Source organism: Fukomys damarensis, unplaced genomic scaffold (assembly GCF_012274545.1).
Source record: "Fukomys damarensis isolate Sample0158 unplaced genomic scaffold, DMR_v1.0_HiC HiC_scaffold_24, whole genome shotgun sequence".
Taxonomy (NCBI): Eukaryota; Metazoa; Chordata; class Mammalia; order Rodentia; family Bathyergidae; genus Fukomys; species Fukomys damarensis.
Window position 1 is genome coordinate 65,988,082 of NW_022900936.1, and position 7,153 is coordinate 65,995,234.

A 7,153-nucleotide genomic window follows, 5' to 3' on the forward strand; every position below is an offset into this window, starting at 1 on the left:
TAGTGAGGCCCTGCTGTGCAGCATTTGGCCACCTCATCCCATCACCAAACCCGCCCAGTGCATGAAGGCTGGGGAAACTCTCACCACCACTGGCACAGGCAAGGAGACCCGCACCACCACCTGGACACAGCTGAATGTCCTTCCTCTTTGGGTATTTCCACCACCCTGCTTCACTGGAAGAAGACTCAGAAATTTCTGTGCATGCATCATTTTCATTCCCCAGAGTAGGACAACATCCTCAAATCTTACTTTTATTTCAGGCAGAAGTCAGAAAGCCTTGCAGCCCTCTGCTCCCTAACATGTAACATTCCTCTCTTCCGACAGTGAGGACAGACAGACCACAAGCTTGAAGTGTCGGGGGGCGGGATGGGGGCTACCAAAGTGAAATAAAATAAGAAGAAAAAAATACAGAAACATAAGAAATAGTGTCTGGCTACACATTTATTTTTCATTACTTATATAGGTTCTAAATGACTCGCTTGCACATTTGTATCCATTGGCACCCCATCCACTAAAATACAAATCAGAAAATTATCTTTCTACTTTAACTCCACTTCCGTCATTTGAGAAGTTCTCTCTACTGTGACTTTCTACATTCATATAGTGGAATTTTAAGAGATCAGAGAGGCCGATAGGTGAAACAGGAGGATTTATTTTTAGATATACACCATCTCAGCAGACTCCTGGCCAAAGGCTGAGCCCTGAAGAAAGGAAAAGCTCCAGTTTTTCTACATTTGCTCTGAAGAGGTCGGTGTGAAACTGGAAGGGGGAGATAAGCAAAGTTACAGAGGTGAGACAATGGCAGTTATTCTCTCAGTGTTAGCTTTATAACAGCCCTGAAAGAAAACAGAATCCTCAGAGATCGTGATGTCCTAGGACTCTATAGGAATATAGTTGTTAATCTTATCTATAACAGAGCAGAAGGCAGCAGTAACAGGGAGGGAAAGTCCGAGGGGGAATTGTTTAAAACTAGGAAGAAGAAAACCTTGTTTTCCTCTAAGTTTTAATATTAGAGTAAAATCACATGATAAAATCCTATGCAGCTGCTAAATGTAAAGTTGTAGAACAACACATGACAATAATGATAAATTGATGGCAAAATAATACAGGCAATATGAACTATGCTGTATAATCACAATGAACTATGGATATAATCATTTAAAATATTCACACATTGGTCCTTTGATTTCTACAGATTGGGTCCAGGACAATTCGCTGATACGGAAAATTCTCTGATGCTCAAGTCTCTCCTATGAACTGTCTGTCATAAGATTTGTATATAACCTGTGCGCATCCCCCTGTATACTTTAAATCATCTCTAGATTACTTACAATACTAATTACAAAGTAAATGATATGTAAATAGACGTTACACTATACTGTTCACAGAACAATAAAAAGGGACAAAGAGGAAGGGGAAATGGGAGGGGTAGGGAAGGAAAAGAAGGGAATGGAATTAATGTGAGATAATGAAAAATAATGGAAACAAAGTCTTTGTAGATAGGGAGGGAAGGAGGGGTTGAAGGGAGGGTAGGGAATGGGGAAAACATCAGAACCAAGGTTGAGTATATAAAGGCACAAATTTCCAACAATGAATGTCATTATATGGTATATATTAAATGTACCAATAAAATTAATTTTTTTAAAAAAGAACAATAACAAGGAAAAAGTCTCTATGTGTTCAGACCCAAATGCTTTCCTAAATAGTTCTGAACCAAGGTATGCTGAATCCAAGGAAGCAGAAGCAAAAGCCAGTACTTGAATATATCCCATAAAGCCTGAAATATTCCCCCTAGGACTCTAGAAGGGATCTCTATGTGATGAGATTATGAGTGAGGTTATCAACAGTGATTACTTTCTATATTTTCAAATATTTCTACAATGTTCATCTGTTATCTACATAATTCAAAAAGCCAAATGCACCTATAGAGGTTATGAGTTATGTACTATGTTTCTACTATAACTCAATAAAATAAGTTTTTAAAGAATAAGAACAATTTCCACCAACAGAAACGATTAAGACAAGAGATGGGGAATGATTTCCGACCATGGTTGGTGGTGGTTCCTTCTCACAAATGAATCTTTTGTACTAAATTTCTTGGCTGTCTTACAGAAAAGGCGCTTAATAAAAGTTTTTCTGCAAATCACATGTACACTCAGTTCTGGTCCGGCGAGGACATGGTACTGCCAGAGAAATTGCCTCACCAATAATGAGTGCAGCCCAGGAAGTAACCTGAATTTGTCACAGATGTTATGAGTCTCCTGGTTTAAGGGTTAAGTGAGTCATCAATAACCTGCTGGGTAAAAATCTGGTTTGGCTACGTGTCCCAACTTTATTATGCCTGACTCCACACTCTGTCTCCAGCCCCCACCCCTACCCCTCCCCTGACTCATTGCTTTCCTGGAAAATCAGAGGGCTCCACCTCTCCACCTTCTTGCACGGGCTTGCCAGTCAGGTAAAGTGTCACAGTGGTTAGAAGCAAGAGCAGCACAGTTTCTAGGCCTAACTCCTGGAGAATTATGAATATAAAGCTGAAGAACATTTTTGCCATTGCTAGAGCTGGGTTTGGTGTTCCTTACGATTGTTTTCATTATCTCCACAGGTCAGAATCAGTTCTCTTTAGTTCCACTTGTAGTTACAAAGGTATTTACATCAATCTGCAGTGCTACCTTCTGTTTGGTTGGGTGGGGCTCCTGTGTAAACAGAATATGTGTGTATGAGTGGGGGGGGGTCTTTTATTTGTGCTGAGAACTGTAACCTGGTTGAGTCTGTTTTAAAACTGATTTCTAACACTGAATGTTGAGGAAATTATACCCTGGGTTTGTTGGTCTGCTGACTTTTGTTTAATCTTACTTTAACCTACAGGATTTTAACCACCCTCAATTTTTCCATTCATTCATTCAGCTACCTATTAAATGCCTGGGGTAGGTTGGGTGCTGTGCTATGCGCTGATGATGCATATATAGTCTCTCTCTGTGACTATTATTAGACTTACCTGTGGTTTACCTAAGGGTGAGACGAAAGAAACCAATAAACAACCAAACAAACAAAAACAAGCACCCTCCATTTGGGGTGGCACATGTCTGTAATCCCAGCTACTCAGGAGGCTGAGGCAGGAGGACAGCAAGTTCAAGGCCAGCATGGATAACTTGGTGAGACCCTGTCTCACCAAAGAAATTCCAAACTGCTATAGGACTACACCTCAGAGGCACACAGATACTGGGGGGGATAGAAAACGTTCCTTGGGGGAAACATCTTGTGTGCTAGGGATACCAAAACAAAGGACCACAGACCAGTCCTTTTATCAACACAGAATTTATTTTCTGAAAATTCTGGAGGCTGGAAGACTGAGAGAATTCTCTTCCTGGCTTGTCATTCTGTCTATTCCTTGTGACCTCACATGGTCTTCCGTGCGTTTATTGGTGCCCTAATTTCCTCTCCTTAGGAAGGCTTCACTCAGATTAGATTAGGACCCACTCTAATGACTTCACTGTAACTTCACTGTCTCTTCAAAGACCCTGTCCCCCAAATACACTCACATCTTGAGGTACTGGGGATTAGAGAAACATAATTCAGCCCACAACAAGACTGAAGGACAAAGAGGCATGGAGCAGGCAAACAGAAGCCAGGAAGAAGTTTCCAGCATGAGCAAGAGAAGAGGCTCCCAGAAGAATTTGACAGAAGCCAATGAGGAAGGGTTTGTACAGCATGTCGAACAGTGAACAGTGATGGCAAACCTTTTGGAAACCGAGTAGCACCTGGGACGGCCAGGCCACCACCGGACCCCACCTTCCACCTCAACCATGGAGGTGTCTCTGAAGAAGATAGCAGACCTCACCTTAGCTGACATGGGGAAAAACCTGAAGGAGGCAATGAAGATGCTGGAGGGTGGTCAGAGAAGAATAGAGGAGGAAAAAGAAAATAAGCTTTTATCAGAGGATATTCCAGGGCCACTCCAGGGCAGCGGACAAGATATGGTGAGCATCCTGCAGCTGGTCCAGAATCTGATGCCTGGAGATGATGAGGAGGAGCCCCAGAGCACCTTAATCCAGAATACTGGAGAACAAGGTCACATGGGCTCTGTTGGGGCATAGTCTGGGAGCTTATATTTCAACTCTGGACAAAGAGAAACTGAGAAAACTTACAACTAGGATACTTTCAGACACTACCTTGTGGCTGTGCAGAATTTTCAGGTATGAAAATGGCTGTGCTTATTTCCATGAAGAAGAAAGAGAAGGACTTGCCAAGATCTGTAGGCTTGCCATTCATTCTCGATATGAAGACTTTGTAGTAGATGGATTCCATGTATTATATAACAAAAAGACTGTTGTATATCTTAGTGCTGCTGCTAGACCTGGCCTGGGCCAGGACCTTTGTAATCAGCTCGGTTTGCCCTTCCCACTTTTGTGTCATGTGCCCTGTAACAGACACTATGTTTGCCTCAGATGGATGTTGCCTTCCCAGAGAAACTGATTAAAGATGAACGAGGAAGACTGCCCTTGTTACTTGTTGTGATTGCTGGAACTGCAGCAGTCGGGCACACAGACAAGACTGGGCGTTTGAGAGAGCTCTGTGAGCAGTATGGCGTGTGACTTCATGTGGAGGGTGTGACTCTGGCAACATTGGCTCTCGGTTATGTCTCCTCATTGGTGCTGGCTGTGACTAAATGTGACAGCATGAGTTGAACCCTCGGCCAGTGGCTAGGTCTGCCGCGTTTCCTGCAGTGACGCTGTACAAACATGATGACCCAGCCCTGACATTAGTTGCTGGTCTTATATCAAATAAGCCAGCAAACAAGCTGCGTGCCCCGCCTCCGTGGTTGTCTTTACAATACTTGGGACTCGATGGCATTGTGGAGAAGATAAAGCATGCCTGTCAACTCAGTCAATGGTTGCAGGAAAGTTTGAAGAAAATGAACCACATCAAAGCCTTGGTGGAAGATGAGCTCAGTTCTCCAGTGGTGGTGTTCAGATTTTGCCAGGAATTGCCAAACTCCTCGGATCCATCCCAATGCCCAACATGGCGCCCTCCACAGTCGGCTGGAGAGACACTCCTGTGTTGCTCTGACTGGCTGGCTGGGAGAACAGGTGAAACAGCTGGTGCCTGGATCTGGAAGTCAAGGGCACATGTGTGCGGTTCAGCCCTCTGATGACAACAGCAGTGTTAGGAACGAAAGGAGAGGTTGTGGATCAGCTTGTAGCCTGCATCCAAAGCAAACTGCCTGTCCTGACCTGTACGCTGCAGCTGCAAGAAGAATTCACGCAGGAAGTAGAAGGGACAGTAGGTCTCCTCTATGTTGATGACCCAAACTGGCCTGGAATAGGGGTTGTCAGGTATAACATGCAAATAATGATAAGAGCAATTTCAAAGCCGACCCAGAGGGAGAAAAATATCCATGCTGGACTCCTGAAAAAGTTAAATGAACTGGAATCTGACCTTACATTTAGAATGGGCCCTGAGTACAAGAGTACGAAGAGCTGCATTTACGTTGGCATGGCCACAACTACATAGATGTGTCTGAACTGTTGGAGACAATTGCAGTAACAGCTCAGGAAATTGAGCAAAAGTCAAGGCTTCTGGAAAACATGACAGAAGTTGTCTGGTAAGGAATTCAGGAAGCTCAGGTCCAGCTGCAGAAAGCAAATGAGGAACGACTTCTGGAGGAGGGAGTACTGTGGCAGATCCCTGTAGTAGGATCTGTGCTGAATTGGTTTTCTCCAGTCCAAGCTTCACAAAAGGGAAGAACATTTAATTTAACAGCAGGCTCTCTCAAGTCCATAGAACACATGTATGTCTACCAAGTACCAAGTGCAGGAGTGACTCCGCCTCCGATGCCCTCAGGCATTCGCACCAAACAGAAACTCCCAGGTCAGAAGCCTTTTAGGAGGTCCCTGAGAAGTTCAGATGCGTGAGTGAGACCAGCTCGGTCAGTCACATGGAAGACTTGGAAAAGGTGGAAGATATGTCCATTTGGCCTCAGCAAAGCACCCTAGAGGCCCACAGCCCTGAGCAACCTCCAGGGACACCAGGCCCTCAGCCCCGCCAGACTGGAGCCCTCCAGAACAGCGCCCAGTGTCTGGACAATGAGTGCCCACAGGTGCAGGAGACGGAGAGCTTAAGATAAAATTCAGTATTGGACTGAGACTGTACTGACTCTTGTTTCAGGGAAGAAGTTACACTGAAAGTGTGAAGGGTGCCACATGTTCATCCAGTAGAAAGGCCCTGTGCTTGCTGGGATTTTTGCACAAATATATGCCTGAAAGCCAGGCTTCCCAGGAGGGCAATCGATTATTTTATGTGTACACAGAACAACCTACTACTGTTTCTGGCCTGCCCAAATGTGGCAAAATTACTTTCCCACTTTTATTCCTAAAGAAAACTCACAATTTCAGGTGTTTGCAACTTGGAACACTTGCTCTTTTCTTTCTGAACATAAGCTTACATGATTAGATTACACATGGAGACTTTATTAGGTCTCTCCGGGTTCTGTGCTGTGATTCCACAGAGGCGAGACAGCAGTGACCTTCATCTGGTGGTCACAGGGCTTCATCCAGAGCCCTCTCCTGCACCCCCACCTTCTGCTTCTCCTGGAGACTTAAGTAAGGACTGTGTCCACTTGAGCCATGGCAGGGCTTCTGTCTGGGGCAGCCCTTTGCCACAAATCTCTTCTCCCTTTCTACGCTCTTTGTAAACAAATTTAAGGACTTGTCTAACTAAGAATAACTGAGTCTCTTCCTGAGCATATGTGTGTGTGTGTGTGTGTGTGTGTGTGTGTGTGTTTCTATTTTTAAATATTGGTAAAGCTTTTAAATCAGTGTAAAGGTGCAGACTGCTTGTTTCTGTCCCAAAGAGCCTGACGCCGATGTGCTGTGCAGTACATGGGTTGGAATGCTCAAGTAAGTTCGCCCTTGACTGTCTCACTGCAGAGGTTTGTGGCTTCTCTTCCACTCACAGCTCACTCTGGGTCTGGCTCAGAAATGAGAGCCAGAAAAGTGTCCCTCCCAGGCTGAAATGACTGGAAGTCAGTCCCCAAATTCCTACCAGTTTCTATTTTCCCAAATTACTAAGTCATTCTCTTTGTTCTAAGGTTGGGCCCCTGTGCCTTTTTAGTGCCCCAAAGTCGAGTGATGGGAAAGTTAAGACAGTGGGGAAT

General features: G+C 44.4%; 1 pseudogene; it reads left to right on the forward strand.

Annotated features, from left to right (window-relative positions):
• Window positions 1–3,461: 3,461 nt before the first annotated feature.
• Window positions 3,462–6,566, forward strand: LOC104866159 (annotated as a pseudogene).
• Window positions 6,567–7,153: the final 587 nt, after the last annotated feature.